We start from the raw sequence: 10,000 nt of genomic DNA, 5'->3' as shown, positions 1-10,000 counted from the left end.
GTGTCTCACTCGCTGTGTCTCTCATTCGATGTGTCTCACTTGCTGTGTCTCTCATTCGACGTGTCTCTCATTCGCTGTGTCTCTCACTTGCTGTGTCTCTCATTCGATGTGTCTCTCATTCGCTGTGTCTCTCACTTGCTGTGTCTATTATTCGATGTGTCTGTCATTCGCTGTGTCTCTCACTTGCTGTGTCTCTCACTTGCTGTGTCTCTCACTTGCTGTGTCTCTCACTTGCTGTGTCTCTCACTCGCTGTGTCTCTCACTCGCTGTGTCTCTCACTCGCCGTATCTCTCTCACTCGCTGTATCTCTCTCACTGTATCTCTCACTCGCGTGAACTAATGCGTCGCATTTTAAACGGACTGTCCCGCCCGGGGATTGAACCGGAGTCCATGGTGTATGAGCCGAGAACGTAGCCCACTATGCTACGTTCCCGGCTCATTTAGTAAAGCTACTAAATCACATCAAGTACCGGTGGATGGAGGCGAACGGCAGCCTCCGGTATACGGAGAAAACATCGTCTAAGGACGGTGGGGGCGGGGTGGCTGAGCAAACAGAACACTGGACTCGTGATGCTGTGGTCCTCGGTTCGATCCCGGGCGCCGGCGAGAAACAATGGGCAGAGTTGCTTTCACCTTGTTGCGGGTTCACCATAGCCCGTGCTACTTGGAACTTTTTGTTCCCAGTAGCTGAATCTTAACAACATTGAGCGGCGCACACCCACACAAGGCTCTATGGCTATGACGTCAGAGGCCTATAGCTGCCTCGTGATTGGCTGGCACTCCAATTACCTACAATTTGAAGGGTGACACCACACGGAAACAAGCACAAACAACTCGGTTAAGAGAGAACACAAGACACGGGAATATACTCTCCGTAACTCCCAACCACTTGGGCTGAACGGTAGAGCGACGGTCTCGCTTCATGCAGGTCGGCGTTCAATCCCCGACCGTTAACGGAATGGTGACCGTCGGAAATAACTCTCCGTAACTCCCAACCACTTGGGCTGAACGGTAGAGCGACGGCCTCGCTTCATGCAGGTCGGCGTTCAATCCCCCGACCGTTAGCGGAATAGTGACCATTGGGGCACCATTCCTTCCCCCCGTCCCATCCCAAATCCTTATCCTGACTCCCTTCCCAAGTGCTATATAGTCGTAATGGCTTGGCGCTTTCCCCCCCCCCCTAACAATTCCCTGGACTGTAACTTATTTTCAGCGAGGGCCTGGTTGACTCGACCTTACTACCAGGGACCATTAGGACCACCAGTTACACGACAGACGACCATTAGCTGACGACATCATTTACACGAGTGGACGCTGCCAGCGTTATTGAGCCTGGTTGCAGACATCATCACAGCTCGGGGATTGAACCAGAGTCCATGGTGTATGTGCCGAGAACGTAGCCCACTATGCTACGTTCCCGGCTCATTTAGTAAACGCTACTAAATCACATCAAGTACCGGAGGATGGAGGCGAACGGCAGCTTCCGGTATACGGAGAAAACATTGTCTAAGGACGGATTGCAAGGGATGCAAGGCCTAGGGCCTTAGAGGGGTCTCGTAGCCTGGTGGATAGCGCGCAGGACTCGTAATTCTGTGGCGCGGGTTCGATTCCCGCACGAGGCAGAAACAAATGGGCAAAGTTTCTTTCACCCTAAATGCCCCTGTTACCTAGCAGTAAATAGGTACCAGGGAGTTAGTCAGCTGTCACGGGCTGCTTCCTGGGGGTGGAGGCCTGGTCGAGGACCGGGTCCGCGGGGACACTAAAGCCCCGAAATCATCTCAAGATAACCTCAAGATAGCCTGTGGCAGCTAGTTCACTGTCTGGCTCTGGCAGTCAGCCCAAGTCCTCAACCACTTTTGAGTAGTTGCCCAAATAGAATACTATCCTGGGGCCAGATTCACGAAGTAGTCACGCAAGCACTTACGAACGTGTACATCTTTCCTCAATCTTTGACGGCTTTGGTTACATTTATTAAATAGTTTACAGCATGAAAACTTGCCAATCAACTGTTGTTATTGTTATAAACAGCCTCCTGGTGCTTCGGAGCTCATTAACTGTTTAATAATTGTAAACAAAGCCGCCAAAGATTGAGAAGAGATGTACAGGTTCGTAAATGCTTGCGTAACTGCTTCGTGAATCTGGTCCCAGGATTCTGCAGGGACTTTGCAGCTCAGAATTGGCAAGTTCTTTTGTTAGTCAGTAATGTTGCAGAATGACCGCAGTGTCTGAGATCAATAGAGGAAGCGTCTTATGCAATCTATCTTCAGACAACCTGTCCCCTCAACTTAATACCTCTTATATGGAAAAAAAAAATCCACCAATTCGTTAAAAATATGACCAATTTACTAAACATTAAAGAACCGTAATACTTCCGTTTTCTGTGCTTCGGCCTCGATAAGGTTAGGAAGGTTGGTTGGATTCGTATGTCTCTAGCCAAGAAAAAAAGTTGAATATTTTATTTTTAATATTTATAATATTATTTGCAATATATATATATATATATATATATATATATATATATATATATATATATATATATATATATATATATTGTGACGGTAACGCGTTGGTGTTCGGCTGTTTAAGGCTAGGGGCATGGCCTCGTCACATAGTTATAAAAAAAATAGAAAAACTGGAACGTCGTCTGTGGTAAGGTAAGGAGAAGACACACAAAACACAAGTAAACTTTAACAATGAAATTTTAATTACGTTAAATAAATCAAAACATGAAAAAATGCACAAACAAATTCTTATAATAAAATCAATCAATCAAAATAATAAGAATACTTAAATGACACAATGAAAAGTTACGTTAAGGCAAAATAACAAGAAGTGCAACACAAAGTTAAATGGGAGGTGCTGGAATATTGGCTTTAAGCTATCACCTCTCTCAGTACACGCTAACGTCTAGCTGGGAGGAGTGATAACCACGAAAGCACTGAACATTCTGAGGTCTGAGGTCGTGGCGACCCCAGACATCAAGTAGTATGGGGAGGCGAGTGCAGGTGCAGCCAGACCGGCGACCAATCAGCGGGGCCGGTAGCGATCAACGAGTAGTTTGGCGGTTTGAGTCTGAACAGGTGTCTCTGGCTGCAACGTTTTGCGCTCTGGCAAGCCTTGCTGGTGTTGTTGTCGTTGTTGGACATTTCTTCCATAGTAGTTTTATATAACCACGACGACGTAATTGTGGAGGGAAGAGCAGGCTCAATCTCTTGAAGGAGATTATCGTCACAATATATATATATATGACAGCGTCAGACCACGAAGGAAGGATTAAAACAGGAATTTCCTTAAGTACTTCCGTATTAAATAATAATACGTCTTCAGAACTCACGTATTATTGAAGATGTATTATTAAATACGAAATTACTTAAGGAAAATTCTGTCTTAATCCTTCCTTCGTGATATATAAATATATATATATAAATATATATATATATATATATATATATATAAATATATATATATATATATATATATATATATATATATATATATATATATATATATATATATATATAAATTCAAGCTGAGACAATCTGTAACCATTACACTGGGATTTCTCTGAGTGAGGAATGGGAACCAGGCTACCTAGGGAGGATATCCAGGGTGGTGGGGGGGGGAGGGAAGGAGGTTAGGAAGAAGTAGGTAGGGGTGTTGGAGAAAGGGAGGGAGGGGAGGGAAGGAAGAAGTGGATAGGGAGAGAGAGAGAGGGAGGGAGAATGACAAGTGGGATCGCATTTATATCTATTTACAGTGAGTGACTCTTCAGTTAAAGCTGAAGTACAGGAGGTGGGGTGGATAGAGGGAAGAAGGATAGAGGGGAGAAGGATAGAGGGGACACGATGGAAGGAGAATGGGAACGAACAAGGGGCCACTAACAGAGGGAGAAGAACAAGGTGAGGCATGGGAGGAAACAGAATAAGTCATGGGGAAGTGTGTATAAGACTTGGTGTTACAGACCGACGTGGCTACGACCTGTCCTGGCCAAAATTCTTGAGGGTTGGAGGAGGAGCATGGTGGTCCTCGATGGTGTTCGCTGAGGAGCAGCTCCGTACTGGTTCACCAGCCAACAGGTGACCAGTACCACAGTAACGGGAACATACTCTCCCACACACGCACACACACAAATTCTGCAAGGAATCATTCAGAACCTTGTATACCACATACGTAAGACCAATCCTGGAGTATGCGGCACCAGCATGGAGCCCGTACTTTGTCAAGCACAAGATGAAGCTGGAAAAAGTTCAGAGGTATGCCACTAGACTAGTCCCAGAACTAAGAGGCATGAGTTACGAGGAAAGGCTGCGGGAAATGCACCTTACGACACTGGAAGACAGAAGAGTAAGGGGAGACATGATCACTACCTACAAAATTCTCAGGGGAATCGACCGGGTAAACAAGGATAAACTATTCAACACAGGTGGCACGCGAACAAGGGGACACAGGTGGAAACTGAGTACCCACATGAGCCACAGAGACGTTAGAAAGAACTTTTTCAGTAACAGAGTAGTTAACAGATGGAATGCATTAGGCAGTGATGTGGTGGAGGCTGACTCCATACACAGTTTCAAATGTAGATATGATAGAGCCCAATAGGCTCAGGAACCTGTACACCAGTTGATTGACAGTTGAGAGGCGGGACCAAAGAGCCGGAGCTCAACCCCCGCAAGCACAAATAGGTGAGTACACACACACACACACACACACACACACACACACACACACACACACACACACACACAAACCCACACACACACACACACAAACCCACACACACACACACACAAACCCACACACACACACACACACACACACACACACACACACACACACACACACACACACACACACACACACACACACTCAAACCCACACACACACACACAAACCCACACACACACACAAACACACAAACACACACACACACACACACACACACACACACACACACACACACACACACACACACGAAGGCAGGATATTCTGCATTTTCCATAATTATCAAAACCCTCTTAATAAAACTTTCCCCTTATGAAATCCTATTATACAAGTTATAAAAGCAAGCAGAGGCACCTGGGAAGACACAGAGCGGGGTCAGGGGGGGTCACTACCTGAAGGACAACAGACACACACACACAGAAAGTCAGAGACGACGGTTCAAGTCGGAGTAATGAAACAAATGGCTCGCCCCAGCGGTTGGTCTTGAGTCTCCTAACTGTTCCAACAGCTCCCAACTGTTCCTAATTTATGTCAACGACCCTCCCGAGGGGAACGACCTCGTGCAAGTCAGTGTCTGCAAAACGACGCGCAACTAATTAGAAATGTAAAAACAGAGGAGGACTGCAGAAAGTTGCAAGATATTGACAAACTCTTAGAGTGTGCTGGGAAATGGTTGCTAGAATCCAATGCTATCAAGTGTAAGGTAATGTAGAAGGGGAAGACCAATACAGGAGTTTGGAGAGAGAAGAAGTATTTGGGGAGGGAAGGGAGGGAATTATCAGGGGGGAAAGCGCCAAATCATTACGACTATATAGCATTTGGAAGGGATCAGGATAAGGATTTGGGATGGGACGGGGGGGAAAAGGAATGGTGCCCAACCACTTTGGGACGGTCGGGGATTGAACGCCGATCCGCATAAAGCGAGACAGTCGCTCTACCGTCCAGCCCAAGTGGTTGGACAAATATTTGGGAGTGGATAGTGTAGATATAATTCTACACTATCTACAGACACACACAAAACCAGGGCCGCTGGCAGACATTAGAACACCGTTTACAAACCTAAACCAAGCCCTACCTTTCAGGGCAATTTACACAACATTCATTAGCCCAATACGCAGCACCGGCCTAGAACCCGCACCCCGTGAAGAATAATACCAAAACTTTAATAAGATGAGGGTGTGAGAAGGGGTCGGAGAAGACACGTGACTCTCAGGAATCTGAAGAGTCAAGATAAACTCGAGAATCCCAAGCCTACTCAGACACGAGTCAGCCTACAGGTGAGCACAAAGCAAAGTGATAGAATAAGCCAACAACGAGCCTATGGAACAGCTTGTTGGGTCCCGATGTTCAGCTTGAAGCTTACAGATCGCTTAAGGGTCGTTAAGGCTTATCACTAATGCCAAATTCTCAGGGTATATACACCCACAACACACCCTTCAGTGTATACAATCTGAGAGGATTAGGGAAGAGGGATTAGAGCATAAGGTGACCATAGGATGAGGAATCCCACCCTCTGTAGGCAGGGATTGGTAACTATGCCATAAGCCACAGAGAGAAACTGGTGAGATTGGAGAGGATTGGGTGGGATTATCAGACGATTCTGTGCAATATCCAGAGGATCAACGGTGCCCACACAGCTCTCAGAGAGAGAGAGAGAGAGAGAGAGAGACAGAGAGAGAGAGAGAGAGAGAGAGAGAGAGAGAGAGAGAGAGAGAGAGAGAGAGAGAGAGAGAGAGAGAGAGAGAGAGAGAGAGAGAGAGACAGAGAGAGAGAGAGAGAGAGAGAGAGAGAGAGAGAGAGAGAGAGAGAGAGAGAGAGAGAGAGAAGAGAGAGAGAGAGAGAGAGAGAGAGAGAGAGAGAGAGAGAGAGAGAGAGAGAGAGAGAGAGAGAGAGAGAGAGAGAGAGAGAGAGAGAGAGAGAGAGAGAGAGAGAGAGAGAGAGAGAGAGAGAGAGAGAGAGAGAGAGAGAGAGAGAGAGAGAGAGAGAGAGAGAGAGAGAGAGAGAGAGAGAGAGAGAGAGAGAGAGAGAGAGAGAGAGAGAGAGAGAGAGAGAGAGAGAGAGAGAGAGAGAGAGAGAGAGAGAGAGAGAGAGAGAGAGAGAGAGAGAGAGAGAGAGAGAGAGAGAGAGAGAGAGAGAGAGAGAGAGAGAGAGAGAGAGAGAGAGAGAGAGAGAGAGAGAGAGAGAGAGAGAGAGAGAGAGAGAGAGAGAGAGAGAGAGAGAGAGAGAGAGAGAGAGAGAGAGAGAGAGAGAGAGAGAGAGAGAGAGAGAGAGAGAGAGAGAGAGAGAGAGAGAGAGAGAGAGAGAGAGAGAGAGAGAGAGAGAGAGAGAGAGAGAGAGAGAGAGATCCATCACAAATGATACCAAAGATTAGGGGGATAGACCTAGTATCTTAGACCAGGTGGAGATGATTGTAGCGATTATACTCTCTCTCTCTCTCTCTCTCTCTTTTTCTCTCTCTCTCTCTCTCTCTCTCTCTCTCTCTCTCTCTCTCTCTCTCTCTCTCTCTCTCTCTCAAATATGTGGGTCTGAACATTCACCAAAGAGAGTCGATAAAATGTTTCTCAACTTCGCGGAAATTTTCGCTAGCGTCTCACTCGCATTGTTTGACACTTTGACTAAAATGTGTCCGTGAGTGTGTCCGCGTCCGTGAGTGTGTCCGAGAGTGTGTCCGTGTCCGTGAGTGATCTCTGACCTTTGGTAAAGATTGTCATCGGAATTCACAATAATTTTCCTTGTTCTTCCCGTGTAAACGGAATGTCTGCTGCCTGGACGGGCAGAATGGAACTACCGGCCAGCAGTAGCAGCAGACAGAATATTACCGGACAGCCGTTCGAATATTACCTCTCTCCGTTCGTATAACGGACAGAGGAAAATTACCGACCAACTCATCAAAACGATAGATACGATACGATAGATATTAGAATGAATACAAGACAGCTTTTTCACGTTAAAAATTAGAATACGTGAGTAATTCGTGAGTAATATTCACGTAGTCCAATCTGGTACTAAATATGAACACATGAATACAGAAAACTATAGAAGCTCTATTGGCCAATCCGAATCAGTGTTCCCCCTATTTACATAGACCCAAGGGAAGGGAACTATCAAGGAGGGGAAAGCGCCAAGCCATTACCTTTATATAGCACTGGGAAAGGGGGTCAGGATAAGGATTTGGGATGGGACGGAGGGGAAAAGAATTAGTGTCCAACCACTTGGACGATCGGGGATTGAACGCCGGCCTGCATGAAGCGAGATAAAGATAGCACAAATCCTAAGCCCACAAAGATAACTCGCTATATTTACCACCACTTGCATCGATCTTCCTCATAGGAGACATTCTCTGCTGGCGACTGTGGCGCCCTCGTTACCAGCTGGCCTCGTTACCAGCTGGCCTCGTTAACAGTTGGCCTCGTTACCAGCTGGCCTCGTTAACAGTTGGCCTCGTTACCAGCTGGCCTCGTTACCAGCTGGCCTCGTTACCAGCTGGCCTCGTTACCTGCTGGTCTCGTTACCAGCTGGCCTCGTTAACAGTTGGCCTCGTTACCAGCTGGCCTCGTTAACAGTTGGCCTCGTTACCTGCTGGCCTCGTTAACAGTTGGCCTCGTTACCTGCTGGCCTCGTTACCTGCTGGCCTCATTAACAGTTGGCCTCGTTACCAGCTGGCCTCGTTAACAGTTGGCCTCGTTAACAGCTGGCCTCGTTACCAGCTGCCCTCGTTACCTGCTGGCCTCATTAACAGTTGGCCTCGTTACCAGCTGGCCTCGTTAACAGTTGGCCTCGTTAACAGTTGGCCTCGTTACCAGCTGGCCTCGTTACCTGCTGGCCTCGTTAACAGTTGGCCTCGTTACCAGCTGGCCTCGTTACTACCTGGTCTCGTTACCAGCTGGCCGCGTTACCAGCTGGCCTCGTTACCACCTGGCCTCGTTACTACCTGGCCTCGTTACTACCTGATCTCGTTACCAGCTGGCCTCGTTACCAGCTGGCCTCGTTACCAGCTGGCCGCGTTACCAGCTGATCTCGTTACCAGCTGCCCTCGTTACCAGCTGGTCTCGTTACCTGGAGGCCTCGTTACCAGCTGATCTCGTTACCAGCTGCCCTCGTTACCAGCTGGTCTCGTTACCAGCTGGCCTCGTTACTTGGAGGCCTCGTTACCAGCTGGCCTCGTTACCAGCTGGCCTCGTTACCAGCTGGTCTCGTTACCAGCAGGCCTCGTTACCAGCTGGCCTCGTTACCTGCTGGCCTCGTTACCAGCTGGCCTCGTTACCAGCTGGCCTCGTTACCAGCTGGCCACGTTACCAGCTGGCCTCGTTACCAGCTGGCCTCGTTACCAGCTGGCCTCGTTACCAGCTGGCCTCGTTACCTGCTGGCCTCGTTACCTGCTGGCCTCGTTACCTGGAGGCCTCGTTACCTGCTGGCCTCGTTACCTGCTGGCCTCGTTACCTGCTGGCCTCGTTACCAGCTGGCCTCGTTACCAGCTGGCCTCGTTACCTGCTGGCCTCGTTACCTGCTGGCCTCGTTACCAGCTGGTCTCGTTACCTGCTGGCCTCGTTACCTGCTGGCCTCGTTACCTGCTGGCCTCGTTACCTGCTGGCCTCGTTACCTGGAGGCCTCGTTACCTGCTGGCCTCGTTACCTGGAGGCCTCGTTACCTGCTGGTCTCGTTACCTGGAGGCCTCGTTACCTGCTGGCCTCGTTACCAGCTGGCCTCGTTACCAGCAGGCCTCGTTACCAGCTGGCCTCGTTACCAGCTGGCCTCGTTACCAGCTGGCCTCGTTACCAGCTGGCCTCGTTACCTGCTGGCCTCGTTACCTGCTGGCCTCGTTACCTGGAGGCCTCGTTACCTGCTGGCCTCGTTACCTGGAGGCCTCGTTACCAGCTGGTCTCGTTACCTGGAGGCCTCGTTACCTGCTGGTCTCGTTACCAGCTGGCCTCGTTACCTGCTGGCCTCGTTACCAGCTGGCCTCGTTACCAGCTGGTCTCGTTACCTGGAGGCCTCGTTACCTGCTGGCCTCGTTACCAGCTGGCCTCGTTACCAGCTGGCCTCGTTACCAGCAGGCCTCGTTACCAGCTGGCCTCGTTACCAGCTGGCCTCGTTACCAGTTGGCCTCGTTACCAGCAGGCCTCGTTACCAGCTGGCCTCGTTACCACCTGGCCTCGTTACCACCTGGCCTCGTTACCAGCAGGCCTCGTTACCAGCAGGCCTCGTTACCAGCTGGCCTCGTTACCACCTGGCCTCGTTACCACCTGGCCTCGTTACCACCTGGCCTCGTTACCAGCTG

The 10,000-nt window shown here is 49.0% G+C and overlaps 1 protein-coding gene across 3 annotated transcripts in view; it reads right to left on the bottom strand.

Annotated features, from left to right (window-relative positions):
* LOC123773935 (carboxypeptidase N subunit 2) overlaps window positions 1-10,000 on the bottom strand; it is a 413,516-nt gene that overhangs the window by 240,517 nt on the left and 162,999 nt on the right. The window lies entirely within an intron of this gene.

The sequence above is a fragment of the Procambarus clarkii genome, chromosome 91, assembly GCF_040958095.1.
Source record: "Procambarus clarkii isolate CNS0578487 chromosome 91, FALCON_Pclarkii_2.0, whole genome shotgun sequence".
Lineage (NCBI taxonomy): Eukaryota > Metazoa > Arthropoda > Malacostraca > Decapoda > Cambaridae > Procambarus > Procambarus clarkii.
The sequence above is the reverse complement of the archived record's forward strand: the minus strand, read 5'-3'. Positions and strand labels throughout refer to the sequence as shown.